Below are 18,285 nucleotides of genomic sequence, written 5' to 3' on the forward strand. Positions count from 1 at the left end.
TCACTCCTCAATAGATTTTATGTATTTCTCTTACCGTTCTTCACTCATAAGTTCATCTAGTTCTGAAGGGTTACTCAGTGTCATCTTGATCAGCCAACCATCTTCATAACAAGATTTGTTTACAAGTCCTGGATTTTCTGCAAGAGCTTCATTAATTTCGGTGACTTCTCCTGATAAAGGAGGATAAAGTTCACTAGCAGTTTTCACACTTTCCAAAGCACCAAATTCATCTTGTTTATTCAATTTTGTCCCAACTTCAGGTGGACTACAGTAAACAACATCTCCCAACGCTTCCTGTGCAAAATTGCTGATTCCTACTGTTCCAATACCATTTTCTGTTGTTATCGATTCATGTTTCTCTGTGAATTTACGCACCGAAAGCAGAGCGGGTCTCGTGCGCAGCTTCCGGACGGCGTCCGCCCCCAGCTGCCGGGGCCTCCGCGAGCAGGACGCGGCGGGTGACGGGACCGCGCGCAGGGTGCAGAGCACGGCCGCCCGCACGCTCCGCGCCGCTCGCAGCGCCGTGTTCGCTGGAGTACCTGGGTCGCGGCGCTACGCCTCGGCCACCCGCACGGGGAGGTGGAGTGGGGCCCAGAGTTTTTTCTTTATATCGTCTATTTCTTAGATGAGTTTTTTCTAATTATTTTCATTTGTTTCATGCACTTTCCAATTGTTTGTTAAAATATTGGCCAGGCGCGGTGGCTCACGCCTGTAATGCCAACACGTTGGGAGGCAGGTGGATTGCTTGAGGCCAGAAGTTAGAGACCAGTCTGGCCAACATGGAGAAACCCTGTCTCTACTAAAAATACAAAAAATTAGCCGCGCGTGGTGGTATGTGCCTGTAATCACAGCTATTCAGGAGGCTGAGGCACGAGAATTGCTTGAACCGGGGAGGTGGAGGCTGCAGTGAGCCAAGACCAGGCCACTGCACTCTAGCCTGGACAGGAGAGCAAGAGTTTGTCTCAAAACACACACACATACACACACACACACACACACACACACACTTAATTAATTAATTAATTAATTTATCATGGCTGCTTTAAAGTCTTTGTCAGATAATCCTAACCTCTTTCTTATCTTAGTGTTGGCCTCTATAATTGTCTTTTTATTTTTCATCTAGTTTAAGATCTTCCTGGTTCTTTGTGTGATCAGTAATTTTTACTTGAAATCTGGATATTTTCCTATAACATGAACCTGTGGGTCTTATTTAAACTTTCTGTTTTAGCTGGCATACCCTGGCACTTCTCTGGCAAAGGAAGGCGGGGTCACCTCCTTGTTACTTCCAGGTGGAAGTAGAAGTCTAGGTTCTCCACCTAGCCTCTGTTGACATCTGAGGTCAGGGGAGGCCCCTCCTTACTGTCAGGTAGATGTGGAAGTCCAGGCTGCCCATGTGGTCTCCATTGACAATTGGGAGTGGCCTCATTACTGGCTGTTGAGAATAAAATTCTCAGTTCCCTACTTGGACTTACCTGACTCAAAAGGGGTCTTCGGTGCCTTTTTACAGTCCTGCCAGAGTGTAAGTCTAGGCTCCACATTCAACCTCACCTGGGCTGGTGGTGATAGGGGCCATGGTCTTTTTCATGGTGTTTTGCTGGAGTGGGACAGTTATTGTCTAAAAGTTTTCTGCCTTGCTAGGCTGCCCCTTTCCAGATTATTTGGCTAAACGCATCAGGCCTTTACTGGGGCTGTAATTTTTTTATTTTTTTTATTTTTATTTTTGGTCTGCATGAATTATCTTGACTGAGCCACTGGCTTCTTTAGTTTCAAAACTGTGGTAAAATGAGGCAAAAAGAAAACCCAGAGAACTCACCACTGTGTCATTCTTCCGTCTGGAGAGCTCTCGGAAATTTTTTCTTCTCTGCATCTTTCAGTTTCCTGTGTTTGTTTTATATATAAAATGTTGAGAGGTTTCAGTGGCACTTAGCAGGAAGAATAGAGAAGGGTGCCTCTATTTCGTTTCCTTGGAAGCACTTCTCTCATTGTGATTTTAATTTGCATTTCTCTAATGCCAAATGATGTTGAACATCTCTTCATGCGCTTTTGTGGCATCTGCAATTCTCTTCCCTGAAATTCAACTATTATCTTAAGCTTCATTCTTTCAACCTTCTGACCATCTTATTTCCTGCTTTGCTAACAGCAGATTTTTCTCTTCTCAAAGAAAATTGAAGTCATCAAATGGGAATTTCCTCAAATTTCTAACACCAATCCCACAAATGAATCCAAATTTTCCCCCTTTCTCTCCTGCTGCATGGGGTCCTCCCCACTTCCTCTTCTCTAAACTCTAGGCCATTAATGATTGCTTATCTTTCCCATATATTCAATTACTTCTCAATCAACCTTTCCCACAAACATTTAAACCGACTCAGGTTTCACTTCGTTAAACAAAAGCACACTGGACTTCCCCTCTCTTGTGTTATTTTGTTTCTCTCTTCTAACTCAGTCAAAATTTCTCAAAACAAACACTTTATTTCTACTAAAAAAAGTTTTTTTAAAAAATAGAAGCAGTGTCTTACTCTGTTGCTTAGGCTGGTCTCAAACTCCTGGTCTCAAATGATCCTTCCGCCTCAGCCCAAGTGCTGGAATTACAGGTGTGTGCCTCCATGCCTGGCAAAACAAGCACTTGTATTTCCAGTCTGGCTTCTATTCTCTTCTCCTGACTGAAGCAGCTCTTGCTCAGGTCAATGAAGGTCACCGAGTCACCAAATCCAATGGGCATCTGTCCACTCATACTTTACTTGACCATTTTTTTTTCCTTGAAATACCCTCTTCCTTCTACTTTGGGACACCCCCACTCCAGGTTTTCTTCCCGATGCTCTGGATACTCATTCTTGTCCCCTTTGCAGACTCTTCCTCCCCACCAGGCCATTAAGTATAGTGGATGCCTCAGGGCTCTGCAGGCTCTTTTCTCTCCTCCATCTAAAACCTCTCCCTGGGAAACCTCATCCACTACCATCGCTTCAGTTATCAGTTCCATAGCAAAGACTTACACATCAATATCCCCACCCAGACTTCTCTGAGCTGCAAAATCTCATATCCAAATGGCTTCTCTAAATCTCCACATGGCTGTCACAAAGATACATCAACTATAACAATCCCAGACAGAACCCATTACCTTCCCCCATAAGCTCAGTCACCTTCTGTTGCTCTTTTCTCCATTTCTACTGCTGCAAGCCATCAACGTCTTTCACCTGGATGCCCATAAATAGCCTTAACTGGACTCCCTGCATCCACGCCACCTGGATGGATGGATGGTTCTTTGTGCCAGAATGCCAAAATATAAATTGGATTATATCAGCTTCTGCTTAAACCCTTTCAATACCTCCAATTACACTTAGCATCAAGCCCCACATTCTTTTTTTTTTTTTTTTTTTCTTTTTGAGACAAGTTCTCCCTGTGTTACCCAGGCTGGAGTGCAGTAGCACAATAATAGCTCACTACAGCCTCTAACTCCAGGGCTTAAGCAATCCATCTGCCTTGGCCTCCCAAAGTGCTGAGGTTACAGGTGTGCACCACCATGCCCAGCTAAACGTTTCATTTTTTTATTTGTAGATAGAGTCTTGCTGTGTTGCCCAAACTGGTCTTGAACTCCTGAGCTCAAGAGATCCTCCTGCCTTGCCCTTCCAAAGTGCTTGGATTATAGGCTCATACCACTGCACCCGGTCAGCCCCAAATCTTCAACCTGGTCTGTAAGGGTTTCTGCGATCTGGACCCTGTCTCTTGTCTAGTCTCATGTCATGTCATTCCCCCTGCCTTGCTTTCATTTATCACTTAAGCTCCAATGGCCTTCAATCAGTGCCTTTACCCTCATCTCAAAGACACCCCAACTAAAAGGATGGGATTTTCTCAAACCTCAGCAATATGAAGCTCCAGAAAGCCAGAGGGGAAGCCATCTCCTGTTCTAAATGTGAACATTCTTTGCTTCGGGACCTTGAGTTATGATTCCGCTCTTCCCAGCACTGCCCATTTTGAAATCTGTCCTTCATTAATCCACTTGGAGGCTTTCACCACTGCCTGCCTGTTTTTTTCTGTCTTCTGTCTCCTCTTCAGATCAATACACACCCAATGGATCCTGGCATTGGGCCATGACATCCTTACCAGCATTGCTTCTGCGGCTCTGTTATGCTGAAGCATAGTGCTTGGTAAAACCATACTACAAGTCACGGAATAATGCCCCTTACACCCTGACATTAGGCCTCTCGTAACCCCCTTCCCTTACATCTCCATGGGCAATTTTTCCCTCCCAGCTCCAAACTTGAACGTGGGAAAAATAAGAGAATTTTTGTGCAAGATGTCTGTTAGAAATTGATTTAAAAATGACAATAAAATGTATTTAGGTGTAGGAGAAGCTTCTACTGAAAAATAGGTGGACAGATGGGGGTTGGGGGATTTTGTGATTATTACATAAAGCCTGTATAGAGGAGAGGAATGCATTGGGAAGGAGTATCAGAATGTGAAGTAAGACATTTCTTCTCTGCTGAGACATTAGTTTTGAAAATAATTGTGTGCATACTATGCTTCAGGGCCTTCTGTGTTAAGAGGAGGACTTTTGTCACCTCCTCAGGGAATCCTTTCTGGATCCCTCCTGCTACTTTTGAGTTTCATCTTTTCTGAGTTCCCATTGTACTTTCCATTAGTTAATTTAATGAATTATTAATTTTATTAAGATATAATTTATATACCATAGAATTCATTCTTTTAAAATGTACAATTCAGTGGCTTTCAGTGTATTCATAAAGTTATAAAATCATTACCACTATTTAATTTCAGAACGTTTTCAACATCCCCAAAATAGGCCTCATACCTAGTAGCAATCAGCTCTCAAACTTCTGTTCTCCCAGCTCCTGGCAACCCCTAACTTACTTTCTGTCTATAAATTTTCCTATCCTGGACAATTTGTATAAATGAAATAATTTGACCTGTGATCTTTTGTGTCTGGCTTCTTTCAGTGTTTGTTCATATTGCAGCATTATCAACACTTCATTTTTTATGGCTGAATAATATTTCCTTGTGTGGATAAATTACATTTTACTTATCCATGCATCAGCTGATTGAATTTTGGGTTGTTTCCACATTTTGTCTATTGTAAATAATGTTGCTATGAATAGGTATACAAGACTTTGTGTAGAAATATGTTTTCAATTCTCTTGGGTATGTACCTAGAAGTAGAATTGCTGAGCAGATGATAACTGTATTTTTTATTTTTTGAGGAACTTTCAAATTGTTTTCCAAAATGCTGTACGATTTAACATTCTTACTAGCAATGTATAAAGTTTCCAGCACGTTCAGATCCTTGCCAACACTTATTATTATGACCTTTTTTATTTCAGCCATTCTAGTAGATATGAAATGGAATCTCATTATGGTTTTGACTTGCATTTCTCTAATAACTAACGATGCTGAGCAATTTTCATGGGCTTATTGGCCACTTGTGTAACTCTTTGGAGAAATATCTGTACAAATTGCTTTGACCATTAAAAAATTGGTTATTTGTCCTTTCACTGTTGAAATATAAGAGTTTTAAAATGTATTCTGGATACTAGTGATTTATAAGATATATAATTTCCAAATGTTTCTTCCAGTCTGTGGGCTGTTTTCATGTTCTTGAGTATTTTTTGAAGCACAAATGTTCTTAATTTTGAAAAAGTCCAGTTTAGCCATTTCTACTATGTTTGGCTTGTGCTTTTGTTATCGTATGTAAGCAACCATTGCCTAAGCCAAAGTCATTAAGGTTTATGCCTATGTTTTCTGCTAGAGTTTTATAAATTTAACTTCAGTTTTCTCACATATGTAATGCAGATAATAAAACTTTAGATCATAATATTTTAATCTTAGTATTGTTCAGAGGCTTGGATATGTTGACACATAGAAAGCTCATAATTAAAGGTTAGACTCTGATGTTTCATAAATATGAGTGTTTGTTCTTCCTGCCTTCCTAACTTCAAGGAGTTCTTTAATCACTCCCTGTTTAACTCGAGCAAGGGTTGGCAAACACACCTGCTAACAGCAACTGATAAACAATGGTGTCTGCATCTTTCTAATGCCTGAGCTTCTACAAAGGCCTTCTTTAAACTCAGGTAGGCTGAACAACAAGGTGCTCTATCCATGGGGCTCATGCAGTAACAACACTGTGAACAGAGAACACCTGCTGCCTGTGGCACTGGCCAGGTGTGAAGAGAGGGACTGTGAGGCCATTTTCCTGGAGAAGTTGGGGCATTAGAACTGGGGGAAGGCAGGCAATCTCAGGACTTACCTAGAAAGAGATGCAACCCAGAGACTCCTAGAAAGCAAAGCAGAGTGCATTGAAGATTTCCAGGATGATAGTCCTGGGGGTGGAGGATTATCCCCATTCATCATCTTAAACATTTGATAGGAGAAGTTATGTTAGGATTTATTTATGTTTCCTGGTGTGTGTGTTCTTTTTCTCAAAGAAAATGCTTTGATTTGTGTGTGTGTGTGTGTGTGTGTGTGTGTGTGTGTGTGTGTGTGTGTGGAGGGGGATGAAGTCTTACTTTGTTGCCCAGGCTAGAATGCAGTGGCATGATCTTGGCTCACTGCAACCTCCACCTCCCAGGTTCAAGTGATTCTCCGGCCTCAGCCTCCCAAGTAGCTGGAATTACAGGCACACACCACCATTCCCGTCTAATTTTTGTATTTTTGATGGAGATGGGTTTTTATCATGTTGGCTAGGCTGGTCTTGAACTCCTGACCTCAAGTGATCTGCCTGCCTCTGCCTCCCAAAGTGTTGGGATTACAGGTGTGAGCTACCACGCCCAGCTGAAGTGTAAGGCACCCTCTTCCAGTTGGAATTCAACAAGTGACCTAAGGATTGCTTCAGTTTTTTTTTTTTAAGTTTGAGAACAACTGATCTAATCCAACCTATCATAAATGAAAATGCAGCCCAGAAAAATTCAGTGACTCACCCAAAGTCACACAGGACTGGAGCAGTAAAGCTGGAACTCCAAAGTAGGTGTCTTTTCTCACCAGGAGACCAAGGTTCTTTCTATCTCACCTGCTGCCTCCCTGTTAAGTCTCTTCCCACAGCATCTGAAAAAGTCTTAGCATGTGCTGACTTGAGTCACAGATTATCTTTGGTTATAGACATATTGTCTCCAGGAACAGATTTATCCGATCATAGATGTTTGGATCTGCAGGGCATGGGGACTAGATTTAGGATCAAGAGGATGAATTTCAAACTCAGGCTCTGGTGGATCTGAGGTACCACGTAACCTGTGCACATCTCAGCTTTTTCATCTGAAAAATGGGATTCTAAATTCTCTTCCTGCTACCTTTCTTTCATTGTTCTGAGGATCGCTCAAACAAAAGACATGAAAAAGATGTTTAATTGTAATGTATTCATTTAGATCTTCATTTATTCCTTTAGTAGCAGAATATTGATGCTCATGGCTTTATTTGATTTAGAGAATCACTAGTTCTAACCCTGTCATCACAGGGTTTTTCTTCTGACTCCTGAGCTGTCAGGGAGAGACTGTGCTAGTGGCTGAAATTTGTTACTCTGTCCTATACCTAGAGGATGCCATGTGATGTGGGTGACTCCACCCAGGACAACTCCCTTCAGCTCTTGCTCATATTTCCAGATGCTCCCTAAACTCAAATACCTGAGGATCTAAGACACATCTTTATTTACTCTCCCCCAAGCCTGGTTTGTCTTTCTCATCTTGGTATATGGCACCTCCAAAACCCTAGGTACCATCCTTATGTACTCCCACGTCCTCAAACCTCACCTCATTTACACATGGAAATAGGAATTTTCTCTTTAGCATCCATTCTGCCCTCCCCCACTACTCAGCAACTATGTCATTTGTGTAGGAATGACTACATTCCTACCTTTATTGGTCCAAGTAAATTAAAATAATGTCACTCCCTTATCTATAGTGATTGTTTCCAGTAACTCCCATCTAAGCTAAGCTAATCAATCCATTGGCAACTGGGGATTAATGGGAGTATTAAGCCAACTATCATGTTAATTCTCCTGGAAACAGGGATTTGTTTAGAAGTCATCCAGCTGGCCAGTTGAGGTGGCCCATGCCTGTAATCCCAGCACTTTGGGAGGCTGAGGTGGGCAGATCACGTGGTCAGGAGTTTGAGACCAGCCTGGCCAACATGGTGAAACTCCGTCTCTACTAAAAATACAAAAATTAGCTGGCATGTTGGCAGGCACTTGTAATCCCAGGTACTCGAGAGGCTGAGGCAGAGAATTGCTTAAACCTAGGAGGCGGATGTTGCAGTGAGCTGAGATCATGCCACTGCACTCCAGCCTGAGTGACAAAGCGAGACTCCATCTAAAAAAAAAAAGTGGTGGAATCCAGCCCCAACTCAAGATTTTTTTTTTTTATGGTTGTTAGGAATGATGCTTGCTTCTTCCTATTCCTCCTATATGTGAACAGAACCAACTCACAATCATGTATGTGTATGTTCTTGGAGCCATCTTGCAGTTATTAATAAAGTTAGCATAAGGATAAATGGACACATAGGGAGTGGGAGACAGAAAGGGTAGGCCTGAGAATCAGAAAAATAAAAGTGGAGCCCTGATCAAACCTTGCCTGAAGCCTCTACTCTTCCACTTTTCATTTGTGTGAATCTGTAAATTGCACTTATTTTTCAAAGACAGTTAATATTTAGATTTTCTGTTACCTGAAATCAAAAGCACCCAGACTGATAAACTTACTTAAACCACCAGCAAGTCATGTAATACCTATTTTCAAAACTGTACACCAAATCTGTCCATATCTCACTGTTACCATCACCACCATCTAGTTCAAGGCAACAGCATCTTTGGTCTGGACTTCTGGACTATTGTAAAAATCCCTACTTCACTTTCCAGCCTCTACTGTTCAGTGTAGCCCCCAAACAGCAGCCAGAGAGATAAGCTAAAAATGGAAACCAGATCTGGTTACTTTCTTGATAAAAACCTTTCAAAGATTTTCATTTGCTCTTAAAATGAAACTCACTCTTCTCCTTCCCCGTCCCCGCCAGTCCTACTGGATGGACATGGCCCCTCCGTCTCCTGTTGCTTCTCTTTGGGCTCTCTGCCCCAGCCTCATACCTCTTCGTGGTCCTTGAACAGCCATGCCCTTTCCCACTTGCTGTTCCCCCTGCCTGAAATATTTCCCTTTTGCCCTCACCTGACTGCTTTATTCTTATCCTTTAAGTCACAGCTCGAATATCACCTCCTCAGAGAGGTCTCTCCTGACCACCTCTCCCAGCTTCCCTATCTGATCCCTAGTTTATGTCCTCCAAAGTGCTTATCACAATTTGTAATGATCTCTTTTATACATTTATTTGTTTATTGTCAGTACAACGTAAGCCCCTCATGAGGACCTTGTCTGTCTTGTTTAAACTTTGTCCCTGACTTATAGGTAGGCTCATTAAATATTTGTTGAATTGTCATTGAATGTTGAACACCCAACAGCTGCTCTGCAACAGAAAATGCCATATGCCCCCCAGTGGCACTTTAGGCCTGGCATGGAGGTTTTCAGAGCTGAGTCCGATGACGCAACTTGAAACATTGATCTGAATCATCTGGCAGGTCAGAGACAATGAACACCCAGTCAGAGGGTGGGAAGTGACAGAGGGGCAGGTAGGATCATAATCTGTTGCTTTGGCTGAACACACTGCAACTTCAGTAACATCGATTTACTTGGGAGTTTGTCAGAAATGCACCCTTGGGCTGGGCATGGTGGTTCATGCCTGTAATCCCAATACTTTGGATAGCCAGGGCAGGTGGATGATGAGGTCAGGAGACCAAGACCATCCTCGCTAACACGGTGAAACCCTATCTCTGCTAAAAATATTAAAAATAGGTGGGCGTGGTAAAACATGCCTGTAGTCCCAGCTACTTGGGAGGCTGAGGCAAGGCAAATTGCTTGAACCTGGGAGGTGGAGGTTGCAGTGAGCTGAGATCGTGCCACTGCACTCCAGCCTGGTGACAGAGTGAGACTCCATCTCAAAAAAAAAAAAAAAAAAGAAGAAGAAATGCACCGTTGATCCCTACTCAGGCCTGCTGAAGCAGAGTCTGTGTTTAACAAGATCCCATGTGATTTGTGTGCACCTAAGAGTTTGAGACATGCTCCCTACAGCATCCTAGATTGCACTGCCTGCATTGATATTCGTGCCCAGAGGCAGAAACCAAGCTTTCTCATTTAGTGTACGACCTTAAGCAGTATTTTTAGCCTCCTATGCTTTAATGTCTCCACTAAAAACCCGGCCCTATTATCTTGTAGATGATATCATGATGATAAAATGAAAAGACTTGGGCTGAGGCTCTCCTGCTGGCCTATGGTCTTTGGAATTTGGAGGGACTAGTAAGAGAAAGATGAGAGCAAGCCATAGAACAAGAGCAAGTGAAGTGGAATGATATATATTCATATAAAACAGCAAACAGTGGCCTCAGAGATAACTCAGAGTAAAGCTCAGCTAAATCACTCTTCATGAAACACTGTTCATACCATCTCCCAAAAGGGGTGTTTCTCACTCATTGCTGCATATTAGAATCACCTGGTAGCTAAAAAAGCCCAAGCTCGCCAGCCTTTTAAACCTATTACATCAGAATCTCTGTACTAGGGACCTAGACAGCTATAACTGTAAAGCTCTCTGGTGCTTCTCAAGTTTTAAGGTGCGCACAAACCACCTCTGGGGAGTTGTTAAAATAAGGATTTGGATTAAGGAGTTCTGAGCTGGGCCCTGAGACCTGAGAGCCCAAAACATTTCTTTTTTAATTATTGTATTTTATGTATGTATGCATTATGTATGTATGTATGTGTGTATGTGTGCATTTACAGAGACAAGGCCCTGCTATGTTGCCTAGGCTGGCCTTGAGCTCTTGGACTCAAGTGATCTCCCACCTCAGCCTCCCAAAGTGCTGGGATTACAGGCATGAGCCACCATGCCCAACCCTGAGACATTTCTAACAAACTCCTAAATGAGGTTGAGGCTTCTGGTGCAGGGACAACACACTGACTCACCAGGCCCCAGGTGATTCAAATGTGCAAACACAGTTGAGAACTGTGATTTTGAGAATGTTGTGGGATTAAATGAGGGAGTAGTTGGGACACCTGTAGTGTGTAATTGCCAGTCAATTATGGTAATTTTCCTACACACCCTTTTCTTGAGTGAGAGTAGATGATGAAGTCCCCGATGGAACGTATCTAGTATCGATTGAGCTCCTACCATGTACCATGTGCTTTAAAGTATGCCACCCAAATGGGTCCATTTTTGTGGATGCGGAACAAACTCAGATATAAGAAATTTGTTCAAACTTTTTCAGACATTTGTTAAAAAATACTATTCAAAAACACTTGTGAAAGCATGGTAAAGACTTTACTCAGGACCATTGCTATAGGTGTAGGGACAGCTGCAATGGAATGTTGCATTGGGCGAGAGAGATGGACAAGTGGGAAGTAATAGCCCAGGAGCAGGGTGTGGTTTGCTGAATGGAAATTTACTAAGATGAAACATCAAGAATAAAGGGGATTCTGGCTAAACCTATCAAACAAGATTCTTGCTGAAGACAGGCCAGGGTGATCATAGATCACCTGGGGGATGGGGCAGACTGAGAAACATGATCAGATATTGAGGGGCTGATGGTTCTTGCTAAACTAACTTAATAGGCTTCTTTGCTACAACTGGGTGTTACAAGTAAGTGCATAGATGGGTGTAGGAGAAGGTTCAAGAGCCTGACTCAAGTTTGATCAAGCAGAGAATCTTTGTCACATTGAATAAATGGTAAATCCTGGATTCATGCCCAGGCCTTTCCAACACCCAAAGCTGAGCCCTTTCCAATCTGCCTTGCTGGCTGTGATCTAGAAGGCGAAGGCGGTGCATGTGTTGGACAGCTGCAGAGGGCAGGGCAGCTGAGCTGAGGATGCTGTGCAGGGGACAATGGAGGCCATTGTGAGAGCTGCCAGGTGGAGGGAGGGAAGAGCAGGTGTGTGGTGTTGGGCCAAGGAGCAGCTTAAGAGGGGAGCAGCAAGTTACCTCAACCAAGAACAGAGGGAAGACTTAAGGATTATGTCTCTGGCCTTCATCCAGGACTTTTTGAGGCCTCGTTACCTTAGAAACACTGCTCACAATTGCCAAATGTCATTTATTATGCGTCTGCCTGAGGTGTGGGCAGCTTCTCTGGACCCTTTTGCCCCACACCCCATAGTGTGCAGTGTGCTTCCACCTATGATTGCAGCATCAGGGGTAATCATCACCACTTTTCAGATGAACAATCCCAGGTAGGAGAAATCCAGGGACTGCCCTGACTTATCAGTCAGACAAAGACAAAACCCAGACCCAGAGCTCTTATAGAAATACTGTGGTGTGCGGGGCTTTGGAGGCCTCCATTTGGCTAGAAATTCAATGACTGTTCTATAGGTAGAGAAAAGGGACTGATTCCACGGGGCCATCAAAGACTCCTCTGACCAATGGGCATGACATTCTGTTTCCTTTAAGAAAGATGTGGAATCATGTCATCATTTGAGGTAGAAACAGCTAAGCATCAGGCTTCTGTACCATAAGCAGGCAAAGGAAAGCGTGTCATAAATCCTTCAGGAATCAATTATCGACCCAAGAAGCCTTGCCAGGAGACCCCTAGCTCCGCATAGAGGCACTACCATCAGGACTGGCGGCTCAGGATGCATCGATCATTGAGAGGGCACTGCCACCTCGTGGTACCTGCTGAGCACTGCTCCACCCTCACGTTCTGTGGGCCCCAGTGAGCGTTTGTGCATGTCAGATCTCTGCTTTTCCCTCCTTCTCTTTTCTTTTATCTTAGATGACAGGACAGATAGTAGTGACATTTACATAGATAGGAAACACAAGAAGAGAGGCAGTTGTGGTGGGAAGGAGAGTGAGCTTGTATTTGAGAGAATTGGACTGGGGTATCCCTGACAAGGGGAACAGCAGAAATTCTATTAATTTTGTGGCAAAAAGAAAGATATGAATAAATTAGACCAACCTCTTTGCCGATGAATTTGTTTATTTATTTATTTTGACGCGGTGTCTCCCTCTGTCACCAGGCTGGAGTGCAATGGCACAATCTTGGCTCGCAGCAACCTCCGCCTCCCGGGTGCAAGCAATTCTCCTGCCTCAGACTCCTAAGTAGCTATGATTACAGGCATATGCCACCACACCCAGCTAATTTTTGTATTTTTAGTAGAGACTGGGTTTCACCATCTTAGCCAGAGTGGCCTCTATCTCTTGACCTTGTGATCTGCCTGCCTCAGCCTCCCAAAGTGCTGGGATTACAGGTGTAAGCCACCATGCCCGGCTGCCAATGAATTTATTTATCCATGTAGAAAATTTGCAGAATTCCTTTTCCCTTTAAGAGGAAATATAGGCTGGGCACGGTGGCTCATGCCTGTAATCCCAGCACTTTGGGAGGCTGAGGCAGGCCTCTAAAGTCAAGAGTTCGAGACCAGCCTGACCAATATGAAGAAACCTGGTCTCTACTAAATTAGCCAGGCTTGGTGGCAGATGCCTGTAATCTCAGTTAGTCAGGAAGCTGAGGCAGGAGAATCACTTGAACCTGAGAGACAGAGGTTGCAGTGAGCTGAGATTGTACCATTGCTCTCCAGCCTGGGCAACAAGAGTCTCAGTCTCAAAAAAAAAAGGTATGGTGGGGGGAGGAATACAGATACTGTATAGTTCAGGTGATATCTAATTGGTATCTACTTTTTTACTAGCCAATCAAATGCACAGCCCTTTCCTCCCCAGGAAAATTGTGCCAGTGAAGGTCTGGGGAAGGGGCCAGTCCTTTACCTTGGTTACAACTTGCTACTTTATTTGTGATGTCAAGTCCATTTGGCAATGGGAAGAGCCATCTTTCCCAGAGAGAAGATGAGGTGGGTGATAATATTCTACTGTCCTTACATTTCTTTGCAAAATAAATATATTCTAGAATCAATGGATCTTAGAGTGGGAGGAATCTTAGAAGCCAAATTTGATGACTTTTTTTTTTTTTTTTTTGAGACGGAGTTTCGCTCTCGTTACCCAGGCTGGAGTGCAATGGCGCGATCTCGGCTCACCGCAACCTCCGCCTCCTGGGTTCAGGCAATTCTCCTGCCTCAGCCTCCTGAGTAGCTGGGATTACAGGCACGCGCCACCATGCCCAGCTAATTTTTTTGTATTAGTAGAGACGGGGGTTTCACCATGTTGACCAGGATGGTCTCGATCTCTTGACCTCGTGATCCACCCGCCTCGGCCTCCCAAAGTGCTGGGATTACAGGCTTGAGCCACCGCGCCCGGCCTTGATGACTTTTAAATTGGGTTTTGTACAACCCTGGGGTTCTGCAGAAGTGGCACTGGGTGTTCTGGGGCTGGGGGTACCAGCTGGGCTGTTGGTCCCCTCCACTATCATCTGCTTCAATGATGAGCTTTGATGTAACATTGTATTAGTTTGTTAAAGCTGCCATAACAAAATACATAGACTGGGTGGCTCAAGCAACAGAAATTTATTTCACACACTTCTGGAGGCTGGAAGTCTGAAATCAAGGTGCGGGCAGTGTTGGTGTCTGGTGAGGGCTCTCTCCTTGGGCTGGGCCAACTTTTCACAGTAAGCTCACATGGTCTTTCCTGGAGGTTTGCGTGGAGTGGGGGAAGAGAGAGCTCAGGCTCTCTGGTGTCTCTTCTCATAAGGACACAATATTATGGGATCAGGTCTCCACTGTTATGACCTCATTTAACTGTATTTCCAATACAGCCACACTTGGCGTTAGGGTTTCAACATAGGAATTTCAGGGGACACAAACATTCAGTCCACCACAAGCATCTAGTTTGGAGAAAAAAATTTCGATAGTGTTTGAGAACCTTCTCCTGTGTCAGAGCCCCCGGGGACTGAGATGATGGAGGGGATGGACCAGAGCGAGTCTTGACTCTCAAGGCTACCCGACGAGGGGACAGCAGGGCCTGGTCACACCACAGGAGTGCATGTTATGGGGCCTTCCTCTGTGGATTGCAGTTTAGGGAAAACTCTTCTTAGAAATAATGGTGGTTTGCAGCCAGGTGTGGTGGCTCACGCCTGTAATCCTAGCACTTTGGGAGGCCGAGGTGGGTGGATCACTTGAGGTCAGGAGTTCAAGACGAGCCTGGCCATCGTGGTGAAACCCCATCTTTAAAAAACAAAAAAATAAAATAAAATAAAATAAAAATAAACAGAGGAATGATTTTTTTTTTAAAAAAAAGAAATAATGGTGGTTTGCTTACAGAGGACTATGTGGTTTTAAAAAGAGAGAGAGAGAAAGAAAAGAAAAAAGAAAAAAAAGGTGGTTTCCAAGTCAAATAGAAATTTTAAAAAATCTAGAATGGGGCTAAAATTGGCTATGCATTGAAAGTCAGTAGGGGATAATTCTCTTGAAATACAATTAAACCAAGTACACAACGAAGCACAGAGTGCACGCTTAATTTATCTAGAGGCTGGGATAAGCGTTTGGTTTTGTGATAAGGACTTGCAGAGATTTTAAAGGAATCTTCTGCGCTGTCTTGATAACACTTATTATTATACCTGATTCCGCTTACTTGGACACAGCTGTACTGTAATTGCTACCTTTGATTTCCTAGCTATTGTTAACACCCGTATTTTACTCACAAATGTAACAGATAAAGAGACAGTGGACGTTTTCCAACAGTATCTGGAAAGGATCTTGGTACTGCGTCATCACATCAAGCACATGTCTGACACACAGCAGCTGTTCGGTAGATACGTATTGGATGGATACGTGAATATGTCAGAACCAAGTAACACAGACAGGGATTCAAGGGGTGAAATGGATGCTGACTTACAAATGAGGAAGTGATTGCTGGAGGTGGCATTTTCTGGTGCTTGGTGCTTGCTGGTTCTGGATGTCCACCTGCCTCCTGGTGGCCCCTTCCAAGTCCAGTCTGTGGGTCTGTATCAGTGTGTTCTTTAGTGCAGAGTGTGGCCAGAGGCCAGGGCAAGGGAAGGTTGCACAGATTCTCCGGGCCTCCGATGAAGATGCTCTGAGCCTTTGTACTCTGCAGATGAGGCTCTGGCACCGTCTCTGCTGTTTTCACACTTATTTTTTCCTTCCTGACTTCTCCAGACTCGGTCTTCACACCTTGCTCTTGTTCCCCTTTCCACATGTGGCCACAGTTCTCCAGGGCTGCACGGAACTTGGAGACAGTATTGTGGTGTCTGTGATGACTAACGTGGGCACCTTGTTGGTGTGTCCCCCTAAAACTCACTGTGTCTGCAGGGGGTGGCATTAATGGGACACAAGTGAATGGAGAAAGAAGACCTAGGGATGCCCAAGAAAGGGTGAACAGTTGCTCCAGAGGAGCCTGGGAGGGAGGCAGGAGAGGAAGGCTAGTAGGAAGGACATTCAGCAAACTCAGACTGATGGGGCTTATCTATTTCTCCCCTCCGCTCTGTGGGAAAGCTTGCTTTCTCCTGCCTCCATGGCCCTGGCTCATCTGCGCCTTTTCATCAGACTTCCTCCGTCACCTTGCCCACCATCTCCATTTCCCTGCAGGGCCCTGGGTCTCACTCAGGACCCTGCACTCGCCACGTCTGCTCCCAAAGTGCTGACTCTATAGGAACTGCTGATATGCATTCAAGGACTTCTGCATATATACATAATGGGGACTCCTGAATTAGTGTCACAAACCCAGAGGCCCATGGGCTCTGCGGGGAACACACAACTACAGCCAGGGATAAAACACTGAAGGAGGTAGAAGTAACATTTTTATTTACATGTTTCTATGATTCCAAAAGTGTTAAATACTCATTGTAGAAAATCAGCAGAGAGCTTGAGGGCTGTGAATCCATCACCCTGGGGATTCGGCAGAGCAAAGCAAGACTGAGAAGGATTTAGGACTTTGAGGGCTGTGGTCTAACTTCTGCCAGGCCAAGTGCCAGGGATGAGCAGACTTTGATTCCTATCCAAGCTCAGTGACTGTGCCAAAGGTCCACCTTGACTTCGGACAGGATTCAGCCACTCCCTTTGTCCTCTTTTCCGAGGCAGCTGAGTTGCTTAAAAGAAAGCAGGGGTGCAGGGGAGGCTGTGGGGCGGGTGGGAAGGAGGACAGAGGAAAGGCCCTGCACGCAGTGTCTGTTGACAGGGCACAAAGATCCTAAATGTGCTTGGGAACATGGGCAGAAAAGCCCGAAGGTGATGAGTCTCTCCAAGCCCACCCCGTGAGCGGGAATTTGGGGTGTGGGCAGACATGGATTTCTGAAGTGAGTAGCTTCTGGCAGCACTGTGGTCATACCCCACCAGGTGCTGCTTCAGCCCTTCCCATCTCCTGCCAATCCAGGCCAGGGTGGCCATGCCCAAGCCCACCTTTCCCTCCTCCAGGAAGCCTTGGGGATGCAGGGCTTGAGCTTAAGCCATCCCTGAAAGCAGCCTGGCCAAACTGCCTTCCTCCCTGCCTCTCCTCTGGGCACAGGTGAGGATGCTGAAGTGTTTGGCTTTGTCTCCTTCTCTTGGGGACCCAGGATGGCTCTAGTCACAAATCCAGAAGCCCACAGGATCCACAGGGAACACAGGCACTGCAGCTGACAGAAGAGCACATGTCCTGGGCAAAGTCCCAAGCTGCCCTGAGCCCTGCAAACTGAAACCTTGTAGGAAGGCGGCCTGGTAAGGCCTCATCTTCTGACCTCTGGATTTAAACAAATCGTCCTGATTTTTCAATATTGGCAATGAACCTCAAAACATTTTAAAGCAATGTGCAGGCCAAGCCCCACATTACCAGAGGCTGTCTTTGACTGGCTTATGCTGGTGGCTGACACTCTATGAGCACTTGCCATGCCAGGGAATGTTCGGGTCCTTTCTTTTTCTTTTTTTTTTTTTTTTTTTTTTAGTAATCAACGGGTTTTATTTTCCTAGAACTGAAATCATCTACGGTTCTCAGAGCTAAACTTCCAAAGCTACAGTCAGCAATTTTTCATCAGAGCCCAAGGAAGAGGGGTCAGGGTAAAAGAGACAAGAGACTGAAGAGACGCACAGAGAGATCATTGGGGGGGACACTTATGTCCCTCTGTCCTCTCAGTGGATTACAAATCGGATCTGGTGACAACACTGAGGGGACCAGGTCAGGGTATGTGGATGAGAAATGACACTGGAAGGAACACCAAAGCCCCAGCTACAAAAAGAAAGTCATCAAGCTCCAAATAGAAGAGGAGCCTCCCGGTGCACCTCAGAAATGGGGGCAATGATGGGGAAGGAAGGAGCAGAATGGGGAGCACACAAAAGGTTAGGGGTCTTTAAAATTTTTTTTTGTAATTTTCTTTTATTAAAAACATTTCCTAAAAGATGTGAG

The 18,285-nt window shown here is 44.5% G+C and overlaps 1 pseudogene; it reads right to left on the reverse strand.

The window, feature by feature from the left end:
- LOC110568591 (glycine cleavage system H protein, mitochondrial-like) lies at positions 1 to 16,230 on the reverse strand (annotated as a pseudogene).
- Between the last annotated feature and the right edge of the window lie 2,055 nt (positions 16,231 to 18,285).

The sequence above is a fragment of the Aotus nancymaae genome, unplaced genomic scaffold (genome assembly GCF_030222135.1).
Source record: "Aotus nancymaae isolate 86718 unplaced genomic scaffold, 86718_ANA_hifiasm-v0.15.2.pri h1tg000020l, whole genome shotgun sequence".
NCBI classification, from domain to species: domain Eukaryota; kingdom Metazoa; phylum Chordata; class Mammalia; order Primates; family Aotidae; genus Aotus; species Aotus nancymaae.